The sequence below is a fragment of the Podarcis cretensis genome (assembly GCF_951804945.1).
Source record: "Podarcis cretensis genome assembly, chromosome: 16".
Classification (NCBI taxonomy): Eukaryota; Metazoa; Chordata; class Lepidosauria; order Squamata; family Lacertidae; genus Podarcis; species Podarcis cretensis.
In genome coordinates this window covers 659496-674336 of record NC_137186.1, presented here as the reverse complement: position 1 = coordinate 674336, position 14841 = coordinate 659496, and the positions used below count along the sequence as shown (strand labels likewise).

The window sequence follows — 14841 nt, the reverse complement described above, 5'->3', positions numbered from 1 at the left end:
ATGAGCCTCTCCAGCGAATCGGAAGATTCACAGAAGGGGGCGCCGATGGGCAGGGCAAGGGGCGACCCAAGGGGGACACCCCAGAAGCAAGGGGCCAGCGGGGACTCCCAGAGCAGCAGTTGGAAATCAGGACCAGCTTCCCCACCAGAGCGTAGTGGGGGGGAGGAGTCCCAGGTGTCAGAGCCCACATATGCACCACCAGCGAGAGAAGTGGAGTCAGAGGTGGCCACGCCTCCATCGGAGAGCGAGTTAACGGTCAAGAGGAAAGTTGCAGGCTGGGCGCGCGCGCCAAGTTCAAAGGTACAGGCGAGCGGCACAGAAGGTAGCCCGGATAGGGAACCAGGTCCTAAAGCCCGCCGGAAGGAGGGGCAAGAATCGTCAGGGTCAGCGTCAGAGGAGTCCAGGAAGGATGAGACCCTAGCGGGCAGGAGGGCCCAGAGGAGAAAGGAACTTAGGAAGAGGTGGAGCAAAGCGAGAGTCTTAAACTGGTGTGGAAGGGGAGGAGACTCAGACGGGACTTCGCCGGTCTAAGGTCGAGACGTAGAGCTGCACGCTGCGGCTTTAAAATGGAAACTGAATCGCAATAAAGACTTTTGTACATAACTACAGCCTAGCGTTGGTCCTCTGTGAGCTGGGACCTGGAGGCAGCTCTGACAATATGTAACCTGAAGCGTATGTAACCCGAGGTACCACTGTATAAGGGCTTGCACACCAATGTTCTGGGTTTCTCCTTCCTCCTGTGTGTGAGGGGAGCACCCTGTTGCAATAGCTTTAATAAAGACCAGGCTTACTAGCTGCTTTGTTTCTCAATATTCTCTGCTTGGCCTCTGTTATTTTCTCCTGCCATCAGGGAACCTACGTAAGGACTCTATATGGGCTCTTGTGTCCCCCATAAGGGAAAAAGGGCAGATTTTTGCTTACAACACTAGGTTCTTGAGGGTGTTTGGCCACAGTGAGAACAGGATCCTGGCCCCCTTTTGGCCTGATCCAGCAGCCAGGCTCTCCTGAGGTTCTTTGCAAGCTGATATAAATGCCCTGCTTCCATGTAGCTCCTGTACCAATTTGAAAGGGAAGGTTATTTTTTTACTCCCTCAGAATGTAAGTAGAAGGCTCCATGGCCAAAGCCGTCTCTCTCAGCCTCACCCCACCAAAGCAGCTGATGTTTGGGGGTAGACTGCTTCTATCATGGAGGCTTCGTTTAGCTCCTGCACCTTGCAGGTTGTACACAGTCCTCTCCTGTTGCTCCAGCCTCTCGCATCGCCCTTTGAAAGCCATTTGAGCCTGGTGCCATCGCCTGATCCTGCGGCAGGGAGTTCCTTCAGTTGGGTGGCCATCTGCCAGGGATGCTTGAGTTGGGATTCCTGCATTGCGGTGGGTTGGACTAGATGGCCACCAGAGGTCCCTTCTGACTCTACAACTCTATGAATTATGCACTGAATCCCCTTGAACTATCGGAGGCCTTGCAGGCCAGTTTCTAAAGCTGGAGCAAAACTGATAAGGGAGAAGTGGGGGGAAGAGGAGGAGGCAGTTGGATATCTGAGGCCGCCATGAGGGATGCCGGCCACTTTGCAGATCCAGTCTCCCAAGGAGGCAGCTAAGCAAAAGCAGCGATGAGCCTGGGATGGTCCCTAAAAGGACCAAGAAGGACACGGACAAACTGGAACGTGTCCAGAGGAGGGCAACCAAAATGGTCCAAGGCCTGGAAACGATGCCTTATGAGGAACGGCTAAGGGAGCTGGGCATGTTTAGCCTGGAGAAGAGGAGGTTAAGGGGTGATATGATAGCCATGTTCAAATATATAAAAGGATGTCACATAGAGGAGGGAGAAAGGTTGTTTTCTGCTGCTCCAGAGAAGCAGACACGGAGCAATGGATCCAAACTACAAGAAAGAAGATTCCAGCTAAACATTAGGAAGAACTTCCTGACAGTAAGAGCTGTTTGACAGTGGAATTTGCTGCCAAGGAGTGTGGGGGAGTCTCCTTCTTTGGAGGTCTTTAAGCAGAGGCTTGACAACCATATGTCAGGAGTGCTCTGATGGTGTTTCCTGCTTGGCAGGGGGTTGGACTCGATGGCCCTTGTGGTCTCTTCCAACTCTATGATTCTATGATTCTATGAAGAGGCCACAAGCCTCGTTTGGCTGTTTTCGCTGCAAAAAAAAGATGGAACATTTCAGTGCATCCTTTGCACAGGAAGTCTCTCCCGTACAAAATTCTGATTTTTCCCTTCATCTGTTGCCGCGAATCCCATGTGGGAGAGCTTTGCTGTTGCCCTGCTTGCAGAGTTCCCGGAAAAGACATCCAGCTGGCCACACCAATAATAGGAGGCAGGCCTGGGCCCCTTTGGGCCCACAAGAAATTCACGGAGGAGGAGCCCTCGTACCTATGGGACCGCCTCTCCTGGTCTGCCCCGCAGAGGACCTTAAGGTCCATGAATAACCATAGTTTAGAGGTCCCAGGCCCTAAGGAAGTCAGACTATCCTCCCCCAGGGCCAGGGCCTTCTCAGTGATGGCTCCCACCTGGTGGAATGCTCTGTCCCATGAGACCAGGGCCCTGCAGGATTTAACCTCCTTCCGCAGGGCCTGTAAGACAGAGCTATTCCGCCTGGCCTTTAATTTGAATTCAGCCTGATCTTTTATTTCCCTTCTCTTCCCTCCCCCTCCCCTTTTATGAAGACCACCCGCTCTGGGACCCCACAGCTAATTCTCCCCTGCTCTCCTCGCTGGCCCAAGTAGGACCAATTCAGCCAGCTAGCCCTGGGGATTATCTAATACTTATTTCCCCTAAATTGATATTTGAATTTTGAATTTTATTGTTATTCATGTTTTTATACTGTATTTTATGCTGCTTTTATAATTGTTTTACATTTGTTGTTAGCCGCCCCGAGCCTAGTTTTCTGAACCAGGAAGGGCGGAGCATAAATAAATAAAAATATTATTTATTTATTTAAATTGGGCGACGGCTGCTAACCACAATGGCTCTGCTCTGCAGCAATGCTAGAAGGGGGCTTTTGTGCTCAGCTCCTGTTTTGCGTCTTCCCTTTGGGCCACTGTGAGAAGAGAGTGGGCCTCATTGGGCCTGATCCAGAAGCCAAGCTCTTCTTAGTTCCAATGGAGCCTCCAGGTCCAGGGGCAGTCTATCTTGATTCCTAGTGGCTCCCTGTGAGAAGAGGATGCTGGACTAGAGGGGCCCCTGGACTGATCTGGCAATCTCTTTTGATGCTCACCATCTTCTTTGGCCAGGATGTTGGGTCAATCTTAGCTGGTAGTCAGTTTATGACCTTTGAAGGTTTTGACCTTTAAAGCCCTCTGCGGCCTGGGACCCTCGTACCTACAGGACCGCCTCTCCTGGTATGTCCCATGGAGGACCTTAAGGTCCACAAATGACAACACTTTGGAGGTCCCGAGCTGCAAGGTGGTTAGATTGGTCTCAACTAGAGCCAGGGCCTTTTCAGTGCTGGCCCCAACGTGGTGGAACACTCTGTCCCAAGAGACCAGGGCCCTGCGGGACTTGACATCTTTCCGTAGGGCCTGCAAGACAGAGCTGTTCCGCCTGGCCTTTGGTTTGGACTCAGTCTGACCCTTATGTTTCCCTCCCCTTATGGTCTTGATTTATCAGCTATTTTAAAATGAGGCTGCATTTTAAATTGCATTTTAACCTGTATTTTAAATTGGGTTCCCCCCCATTATGTTTTTACTGTAATTTTACTGGTGTTAGCCGCCCTGAGCCCAGCTCTGGCCGGTGAGGGCGGGGTATAAACATTTATTATTATTATTATTATTATTATTATTATTATTATTACAGTGGTACCTCGGGTTACATACGCTTCAGGTTACATATGCTTCAGGTTACACACTCCACTAACCCAGAAATATTACCTTGGGTTAAGAACTTTCCTTCAGGATAAGAACAGAAATCGTGCTCTGGTGGCGCGGCTGCAGCAGGAGGTCCCATTAGCTAAAGTCTTGCTTCAGGTTAAGAACAGTTTCAGGTTAAGAACGGACCTTTGGAACAAATTAAGTACTTAACCCGAGGTACCACTGTATTATTAATCCTGGGCGCCTCTCAAGCTAGATCAGCTGGGCAGCCGGGATTCTTTCATTGCGTGGGGTTGGACTAGCGGACCTTTGGGGGCCCTGCCAGTTACAGAATTCTGTGGTAGTAAATCCCGCTGGTCTGGCTCTGCTTGCATCCTTGGCGTGCTGCTGTCCCTCAGCGTCCTTGGGGCAGGGAGACCCCACACGCTCCCTTCCCTCCTCCTCTCGGCCTCCGGTTGTGACACTGACGGAGCCAGGATGACCACGGCCTTCTTTTTCTAAAATTAGCCGTGGCAGATTCCCACGGGGAGTCTCTGTTTACATGTCCCCTGTCCGTCTTGCGGGTTGAGTCCAAGTGCCAGGCGGCGACGGACGGAGAGGGCGACTGCGTAACGAACCACCAGGAACGAGGTCACAGACCTGAGAACAATTTGCTCGTGCCAATTATACGATTAATTATAACATCAGGAGAACCCGGCTGTGGGATCGGGCCAAAGAGGGACCAGCCAGCCCAATATCCCGAACTCACAGCAGTCAAATGCCCCCATCGACCCTCAGAATCTAGATAGACTGCCTCTGGACTTGGAGGTTCTGTTTACCAGCTCCATCTGGTATGCAGGATGAGACCCTCCCTACCTGCTCTCTGTCTGGCCAGAGTGGTGCATGCTCTGGTTATCTCTCACTTGGACTACTGCCATGCGCTCTATGTGGGGCTACCTTTGAAGGTGACCCGGAAACTACAACTAACCCAGAATGCGGCAGCTAGACTGGTGACTGGGAGTGGCCGCCGGGACCACATAACACCAGTCTTGAAAGACCTGCATTGGCTCCCAGTACATTTCTGAGCACAATTCAAAGTGTTGGTGTTGACCTTGAAAGCCCTAAACGGCCTCAGCCCAGTATACCTGAAGGAGAGTCTCCACCCCCATCGTTCTGCCCGGACGCTGATGTCCAGATCCGAGGGCCTTCTGGCAGTTCCCTTCCTGCAAGAAGTGAGGTTACAGGGAACCAGGCAGAGGGCCTTCTCGGTGGTGGCACCCTCCCTGTGAAACGCCCTCCCATCAGATGTCAAGGAAATAAGCAGCTATCTTATCTTTAAAAGGGAAGCTTTTAATGTTTGATGTTGTCAGGGGCTCAGGAGCAGAGGCACAGGGAAGAGAGGAGATGGAGAGCGAAGGGGAAGAATCCGAGGGGAGCGTAGGAGAAGAGGACAGTGGACCGAGGGATTCCATGAGCCTCTCCAGCGAATCGGAAGATTCACAGAAGGGGGCGCCAGTGGCCAGGGGTAGGGGGTTCCCAAGGGGAACATCCCAGGAGCAAGGGGGCAGCAGGGACTCCCAGAGCAGTAGTTGGAAATCAGGACCAGCTTCCCCACCAGAGCAGAGTGGGGGGGAAGAGTCCCAAGGATCGGGGCCAGTGCATTCTCCACCAGGGAGAGAAGATAAGGCAGGGCTGACCACACCTCCATCGGAGAGTCAGACAACAGAGGGGAGGTCAGATCCGGCCAGTATCCCGGAAGAGGGAAGCAGTGACAGAAGTAGTGTAACGGTCAGGAGGAAAGTCACTGGGTTGGCGCGAGAGGCAAGTTCAAATGTACAGGAGCGTGGGACAGCAGAGAATGAGGATTGGGAACCGGGTCCTAAAGCCCGCCGGAGGGAGGGGGAGGAGCTAAGCGACTCAGCGTCGGAAGAGTCCAGAAAGGGCAATGCCCCAGCGGGCAGGAGGACCCAGAGGAGGAGAGAGCAGCGTAAAAGGTGGAGCAGGGCTAGGATCTTAAACTGGTGTCATAGGGGAGGAGACTCAGACGGTACTTCGCCGGTCTAGGGTTAAGACGTAGAGCTGCGCGCTGCGGCTTTGAAATGGAAACTGAACCTCAATAAAGACTTTTGTACATAACGACAGCCTCGCGTTGGTCCTCTGTGAGCTGGGACCTAGGGGCAGCTCTGACAGATGTATTACAGTATTTTAATATTTTTTTGGAAGCCGCCCAGAGTGGCTGGGGAAGCCCAGCCAGATGGGCAGGGTATAAATAATAAATTATTATTATTATTATTATTATTATTATTATTATTATTATTATTATTGCCCACTGGATCAGACCCAAGGGGGCCCATCATAGTCCAGTATCCAGGCACTCACAAGCGTGATGGGGAGAGGTCAAAGGTCAAGATTTTGGTCTCCTTGAGATTTTCTGCACAGACCTTCTAATTTGCAGATAAACCGTGTGTTCCTTCCGCCCCAGAGGCAGAGCGGATGATGTGTTGTTGTTTTTGAGCAAAGCGCATGTCCACAAGCCGTTCTGAGTCTCCCCCACATTTGCCCTGTGCTGCTTCCCCCGCAGAGATCCTGCAGGGACTTGGCCAGATCTTGGCCAGTCACGGAAGAACCAGCTGACCGTCCCAGCAAGGGCCGGAGATCTGCGGGAGTCCGGCCCTCCAGGGTTCTAGCTCCTTTCCTGCCCTGGCAGGAGACGCTGATCCTTTCCTCGGCTTGAAGCAAGAATTGCAAAAGAGAGATTTGCAGCGTCAGCAGGAGAGAGGCGCACGGATTGCAAAGGCCAGGTCTGCGTTGCGTAAAGGACTCCCCCTCCTCGGCCGAGGCTGCCCAGAGCCCAGTGGGGGCCAATTATTGCCGCAAAGAGGAATTCGAGGGCAGGCTGATGCGATGGGATGGCGCCTCCTGAGATCAAAGCCCATGGTGACCCCGGGGCAAGCGCGCAATGCGCACTGGGGACACAGAGAGCCGCGTGGCGCAGGACGTGGCGCTCTCGAGACAACATCCTCTGCGTGTTTGCCAGTCTCTGTTTCAGCTCCACCTCAAGGAGTGCGTATGTGTGAGAGAGGCACATCGCATCGCTCAAATAAATAAGCCAAGGCGTGTGTGTGTGTATGTGTGTTTCTGTGCCATCCATCTAAAGCACATTTAAAGCGCATGACTTGATAAGAACATCAGGACCTCAGAAGAGCCTGTTGGATCAGCCCAGTGGCCTGTCTGTTTCAGCCTCCTGCTCTCACCGTGGCAAATGCCCCAAAGAACCAAGTTATGCAGATAGACTGCTTCGGTACCTGGAAGCTCCACCGTAACACCAGAGGAGCCCTGTACCTGGGCCAGGCCAAAGGGCCCCCATCTAGTCCAGGGCCTTGTCCTTGCAGAGGCTGAAAACCCCTAAGAACGCAGGTAGACTGGCCCTGGAGGCTCCATCGGAACATCAGGCCCAAGGGGGGCCCAACTAACTCTGCATCCTCTTCTCACAGGGTCCAGCCAAGACCTGCATCATCTCAGATGGTGGCAGGGCATCCCTCCAAACCCCTGAGAGCCCCACTTGCTCCTCTCGCCCTTGCAAGGTCTTCAAGCCATGCCAGGAGAAGAAACCAGGATCCTTCCCTTCTGCAAAGGGGCCGTGTTTCTCCTCTCACCCCAAAAAACCTGCAAGGAAGGAAGCTGGGACACACAGCCCATCCACCGTCCTGTTCCCTGTTTCTTCTTGACCCACATTATAAATCCCAAGCTGTCCCTGATTTTTGGGGGGGCAGAGATTCTCTCTGCCTCAATTGTCATTCAGAGGAGGGCTTGTTGGAACTGAATAACTGCATGGGGGGTGGGAAAAAGGGAGGAAGAACAAGGGGGGGGGGGGAGAGAAAGGACCTAATTTCTGGCTGCCTCAGGGACACACAGAGAACGCTAAATGCCTCTTGCCAAAGTCCTTGAGCCGTGGAGAGAATTGCAAGAGGCCTCTGGGGAAAAGTAAAAAGACGCACACACACACACCGTCTATGGACCCACAACTCTGTGCCCCCTTGCCAGGCGGGGCAGAGGGAGTAAAACGCAGAGGAAGGGGTTCCCCTTCTCTCCCTGGAGTCACAGAATCACTGATTTGCAGGGGTGCAAGGTACACCCAGGGGCCATCTACTCCATCCCCCCTGAAATGCAGGAATCGCACCTGAAAAATCCCCGGCAGGTGACCATCCCACTCTCTCCTTATAAACCTCCAATGAAAGTTGGGGTCTCTTGAGGACCTTTGAGGGCGTTGCACGGGGTTAGACTAGATGGCCTTTGGGGGTCCCTTCAGATCCTACAATCCTCAGATCTTTGTTGGAGGGCTTTACGCAGAGGTTGAATGGCCATCGATAGCCTCCTCCATGAATTTGTCCAATTCTCTTTCACATCCATCCACGTTGGTGGCCATCGCTGCCTCCTGTGGCAGAGAGTTCCACAGGTTAACCATGCGCCGCCTGAAGCAGTCCTTTCTTGTCTCTGTCTGGCGTCTTTCAGCATTCAGCTCCCCTGGCTGCCCACCAGTCCCGGGAGAAACTCTTCAGCCCCTTTCTAGAGCAATTCTACGCACCTCCATCATGTCGCCTCTCCCTTGCCTTTTCTCTCCGTGGAAAATTAGCTCTGGCTCTTCTTCATAGGGCCTGCATTTTATTCCTCCTCTCTCTGAGTTGTGCGGCTTCAGTCCCCATGGAAACAGCCAGACCTCCTGGCAGCCCCAAAGGCAAGGAGCTGCCCCAGGAGGGAGAGGACGGGCTGGTCTTGGGAACAGAGGAGCCCTGGGAAGAGCCGGCCAAGGCATTAATCACAGCTCCCAGCCTGCTTTCAGAACGGACACTGTCCTCAAACTCCGGAAAAACCTTGTACATTTTGCACTGAGCTTGAGGTTAGACTAAATCAGTGCTTACTAAACCCTTTCGCCCCCCGGCTTCCATAAGCCCATTCCTATAAAAAGCATGAATGAGAACAACGCTAGCAGGGAAGGAGGCTTCAGGGGGTGCAAATGCCCCCGACTTTGACACTTTTTTTTGTTGAATTTATTAAGTGGTTTGTGCAATTCATCTGCAATGAATTGCTAAGGCTTGGACTTTTCCTTGTGTTATCCTCTTCCTTAGCGGGGTGGGGAAACCGCTATTCTGAATAATGCTTAAAAAACACAGCAACAGGGTAGTGGTCAGTGGGGTGCATTTATGGGAGCAAGGGGGAACTGGTCCCCCAAAGTGTGGGAACCCCTGCTCTGGGAGGGGCCCCCCAACTTCTCACTGCCCAGAGATCGAGGTGCCCGTATTTATAGCCCAAATAAGACAGAGGTCCTCATTGTGTCTCAACTCTCTTCCAGATCTCCAGGAAGCAAAACAATGTTTGCATTCAGGGGGATATTTTTCTCTGGGAATGTGTGTGTGTGCAGCGCTTGGAAGCAGTGGCTGGGTTTGGCGGGCGGGGGAAAGAGGAAGAATAATGGGATTTTGCAATGGGGGGGCTGGGGCAACTCACAGTTCTTTTCTCCGTGGTGGAATTCTTGCTTCAATTGGGGCTTTTTGCTCCCTGGGATCTGGCACGGCTTCTTGCCAGGCTGGATCCTGCCTTTTGAATTTGGTCGGGGGGGGGGGCGAGGGGCCGTCTCTGCAGCAGACCTGGAGATGCTATTGCACCAATGCAACCAGCAAAAGGCGACTAGGCCCATTTCAGTTTATCTCAGTTTCACGGGGTTTGGCTTGGTCTACCCTATGTTCAGGACATACAGTGTATGACATATAAGTACTTAATTCGTTCCGGAGGTCCATTCTTAACCTGAAACTGTTCTTAACCTGAAGCACCACTTTAGCTAATGGGGCCTCCTGCTGCTGACGCACCACAGGAGTCTGATTTCTGTTCTTAACCTGAAGCACTATTTCTGGGTTAGCAGAGTGTGTAACCTGAAGCGTATGTAACCCGAGGTACCACTGTATCTGGAAATAGTGTTTGGGTGGAATATCCGAAAATCAGTTAAAATGTCCGGGAAAACCGCCCTCAAAAATCTCCACAACTTTTGTGCCGGATTTTCACTTTTTGAAATAGGGCAACCATAGGCTAGATGATTCTCCTTTTTGCCAACCTTTGGTTCTCCACATCTGCACGCTTCAGCTTGCTTTAAAGTCCCCTTGAGCATTCATCAGCACTTTTTACTGCAAATTTACCCCAATATGCCAATTCCTGGGTTCTTGGGCACCCCTGGCCACTGTGAGAAGAGAAGACTGGACTCGAGGACTTCTCTTTGGGCTCTTCTGGTGTCCTTGTGGAGCCTCCAGCTCCAGAGGCAGTCTATCTCAGTTCCTGGGTTCTTAGGGACATTTGGCCCCTGTGAGAGCAGGAGGCTGGGCTGGACGGGCCCTTGGCCTGATCCTGCAGCAGCAGGGCTCTTCTTACCAATGATGAACAACGCCGATTGGAGAGCCTTCCGCAGCTGTGCAAATAAATTCAGGAAGCTATGATGAGATTGCCCAATCCATCTCTGGAAGGGGCCATGATAATCTGAGCAGAGGAAGATGTGCTCTGTGGGACATCCCAGCAGCCCTCCAAACAGCTCCGGGGTTGGAAAAATGTTGGAGCAGCTCTCAGGTGCAGCAGGCGATTCTGCGGCTTGGAGGGGCCTGTCCGGATGGCCCCCACCTCGCCATGGGGAGGAGAGCCTCATGTTATCCCAGGTGGGGACCTGCAGTGGGGAAGGGACCGGGGTCATCCTCGCATGGCAGCCCCGCCAGGAACTTGGAAATGATAATAATAATACTAAATAAATACAAATAAGCCGGACAAATCCACAGGCCTCCCCACAGCTGGGAAGGAAGCAGGAATGTGGCTTTGCTGCCAAAGGGTCACAGTCTCTTAGCAGAGAAGGGAGAGAAGGGGAGGCAGGAGAACAGCCCAGGAGGAACAAACCCCAAAAACACGCAATAGGCAGATGCTGAGCTCTTGTGGTGCTTATAAGGGAGGCAACCCACAACATCCTACTTCCTATTATGCAAAAATAAAGGTAAAGGTAAAGGGACACCTGAGCATTAGGTCCAGTCGTGGCCGACTCTGGGGTTGCGGCGCTCATCTCGCTTTACTGGCCGAGGGAGCCGGCGTACAGCTTCCGGGTCATGTGGCCAGCAGGACTAAGCCGCTTCTGGCAAACCAGAGCAGCGCACGGAAACCCCGTTTACCTTCCCACCGGAGCGGGACCTATTTATCTACTTGCACTTGGACGTGCTTTCAAACTGCTAGGTTGGCAGGAGCAACGGGAGCTCACTCTGTCACGGGGATTCGAACCGCTGACCTTCTGATCGGCAAGTCCTAGGCTCTGTGGTTTAACCCACAGAGCCACCCACGTCCCATTATGCAAAAATAGGGAACCTTTAACACCTGTATTTCCGATTTGGTGTTCGCTAAGTTTCCTGCAACAATCTTATCCTTTTATAACTGGCTGTGTAAAAGGTTTCCTTGCTCTTATTTATGTCTCCCACCTGTAACAGAGTTTTGCCAAAGAGGTGTTCTGGGGAATGCACCGTGTAGGGAGCCCTGTTAACAAGAAAGCTAGACTGGTGACTGGGAGCAGCCACCGAGACCATAATTCACCAGTCCTGAAAGACCTGCATGGCTCCCAGTATGCACTGGCTCCCAGCAAGTCCTAGGCTCTGCGGTTTAACCCACAGCGCCACCAGCATCCCTTATCCCTTTTGAGAAACTTCCAAGGGAGGAGAGCCCACCACTTTCCCAGGTCATCCATTCCCCTTCGAACAGCTCTTACCCTCCGAAAGTTCTTCCTTATATTTAGCCAGAATCTCCTTTCCTGCAGCGCCTCCTTCCTCCTTCTCCTGCCCCACTTTCCTCCTGCCTCTCCCATTCCCCTTCAATCTCTGGGGCTGGGATGAGAGCGCCCTGCCATGGCCAGAGCCGGGAGGGTTTTCCTGGGATGTGGAGTCCACATGGCTCCTCGCTCTCCTCACATGCTCTTCCCGGGTCTCAGATTCCAGCGCTGGCCTGCGTGGGCCCAGGAATGAGCTGGGTCTCTGTAAGGACACTGTCTTCCACGGATGGGGGGCTCAACATGCTCCCTCCTTCCCCAGATCTCCGGCCTCCTCCAGGCCGGCCCTGACGGGGGTGTTTCTTCTCTGCAGCACAAACAAGATTGCGACAGAAACCTCCGGCTAAATTCCGACAGAGAGCAGGAAAGATGGGAGCGGAAATCTTCGCTGACTAAGCGTACTCGCAATTCCCTACCTGCCAACAATGGTGGTCACCTTGGGTCACTGTTCCAAGTTTTGCAGGTGGATTTATTTGTTTTGCAAAAGTTATAAACCACTTGATTGTAAAGACAAAAGGGGGGGGATGCCAATTAGAAGAATTCACAGTGATAAATTAAGACTGAATCAGAAATGCAATGAGGCTGAGGGTATGTTCTGTCCTTCGTGGTGGACTTGGAAAATATGTGCAGCTTGCAGATTTAACTTATAGGATAAGAGAACAAGAAGAACATGCGTTTAAAGAAGATTGGAAAATGTTTATTGAATATATGGGGGGGATTGTGCACACTTGAAAACGTTGGCAGCATTAAGATAAATTCAACAGTGTAAATGAGTTTTGATGGATGAAATAATGGAATACTGAATGATTTAGTTTTTGTAAAACACGCAGGGATTTATGGCATGCAAACTGAACCACAGAAAGAGAAGAAAGGAAGTTAAATGAATGTTCTAAAAGGTAAAATAGAAAAACTTCCTCCCCCCCAAAGGAGACCAGGGGGGCAAATACGCCTACAATTTAAAGGCAAAACAGAGGCATTCTAAAACAGTTAAAACAGCCTAAAAACAGTCAAAAACATCTTTTAGAAATATGTTATGGTTTAAAACCGAAACCAAACCAGCATTATCTGGACTGAAATCCTGAGCTAGGTGAGGCCCGAGGGTCTGACTCAGCTTCTTTGCTCCTATCTAGATCTGTCTGTTGGCCTCCATGAGGACTAGAGGCTGTGTATGTTTTTAGTGGCAGGACCATCGCTCAGTGGCAGAGCGCTTGGCTTGCACACAGAAGTTTGCCGACACAACCCCGGCATCTCCATGTACGGGTCAGGGCTGGGAAAAGACCCCCCTGGCCCAAACCCCAGAACTTCATAGAATTGTAGAACTGTGGAATTGGAAGGGACCCCGAGGGTCATCTAGACCAACCCCCTGCAGTGCAGGAATCTCAACCCAAACAGCCATCACAGAGGACCAGCTCTGCTTAAAACCGTCCAGCGGACTCTGCTGCCAGGCCAGGCTGGACCAGAGGGACCCCAAGGGCCTGAATGGGAGCAAGGCTGTTTCCCAGGAGCTGCTGTCCAATAATAATGGCTGAAATTAAAAGACGCCTGCTTCTTGGGAGAAAAGCAATGACAAACCTAGACAGCATCTTAAAAAGCAGAGACATCACTTTGCCAACAAAGGTCTGTATAGTTAAAGCTCTGGTTTTCCCAGTAGTGATGTATGGAAGTGAGAGCTGGACCATCAAGAAGGCTGATTGCCGAAGAATGGATGCTTTTGAATTCTGGTGCTGGAGGAGACTCTTGAGAGTCCCATGGACTGCAAGAAGATCAAACCTCTCCATTCTGAAGGAAACCAGCCCTGGGTGCTCACTGGAAGGACAGATCCTGAAGCTGAGGCTCCAAGACTTTGGCCCCCTCATGAGAAGAGAAGACTCCCTGGGAAAGACCCTGATATGGGGAAAGATGGAGGGCACAAGGAGAAGGGGATGATGGAGGACGAGATGGTGGGACAGTGTTCTCGAAGGTGCCAGCATGAGGGAGGCAGTGGAAGATAGGAGTGCCTGGCATGCTCTGGTCCAGGGGGTTATGAAGAGGCGGACACGACTAAACGACTAAACGACAACAGTAATGGTTGTAAGTTGTTTGAAACTGTTTTTCTTAAATGTCACGACCCCCCCAGGACCTCAGGGTAGCGGGGAAGTAATTAAGAAACCAGAGAACAAATAATAAGTGTGTCTTCTTGGCCCTGCTGAAAGATGGAGACACATCCGTCCGTTTGGCTTCTGGCGACACGAAGTGGCTGTTTCTGAGACTGCACATGGCAGGGCCTGGTTGCACAGCATCAGAGAGGGATGCTCAGCACTGGCCAAATCCACAGCTAAATGCACCCCCCTCACACACACACTTTGCACCCATTTTCCTGACTCACACCAGTGGGAATCAGGGGGAACTGAAGGGTGGAAAAGAGGACCTTTCTCCTGGTTTATTTATTAGAATTTTCTTCATTTTCCCAAACCTTCCCAGTGCAAATGCAGGTCCCAAATTTCACAAGGACATAAGAGCCTGCTGCTGGATCAGGCCAAAGGGATCTAGTCCAGCCTCCTGTTCTCATAGTGGCCAACCAGACGCCACAGAAGGAAACCTGCAAGCAGGGTCCAAGCGCAGGAACATTTTGCCCCCTTCCGGGGCTTCCAGCAACTGGGGTTTGGAAGACTGTTTCATTCCCAGAGGCCTCTGGGAGCTGACTGTTTTTAAAATAAAGGTCTTTTAAATGACGCCACACTGTTTTTATGATCTGCATTTTGGCAGATTTGTTTTTCATGGCATTTAACTGCCTTTTAACGATGCTCTTTCATACGTTTTTAGCCTTCTGCATTTCAGCTGCGCCATTAATTTGTGTAAGCTGCCTTGAGTCCCTGTCTCAGTGAAAAAAAAAAAAGTGGGATATGGACAATAATAGATCTATTTATGACCAATCCCTTGTAGGAAAAGACCTGCCAAGGATATTAAAACACATTTTCATGTAAGCGACAACGGCGGGAAGAGTCTTAATAGCACACGGATGGAAGAATGAGGAAACCCCGACTAAAGAACTGTGGCAAGAGAAATTGATGGACTATGCGGAATTGGCGAAATTGACACATAAACTACGTGACAAGGATAACTGTGATTTTAAAGAAGAATGGGAACCTTTTACAAAGTATTTTAAGAAACAACAAAATGAACTGGACTCCTTGGCAGGGTTTGAATAAACACTCACAATTTTTTTATTGGTAA

General features: G+C 51.4%; 1 protein-coding gene across 1 annotated transcript in view; it reads left to right on the top strand.

The window, feature by feature from the left end:
• LOC307205600 (uncharacterized protein) overlaps positions 1-14841 on the top strand; it is a 286408-nt gene that overhangs the window by 133467 nt on the left and 138100 nt on the right. The gene's annotated exons all lie outside the window — the stretch shown is intronic.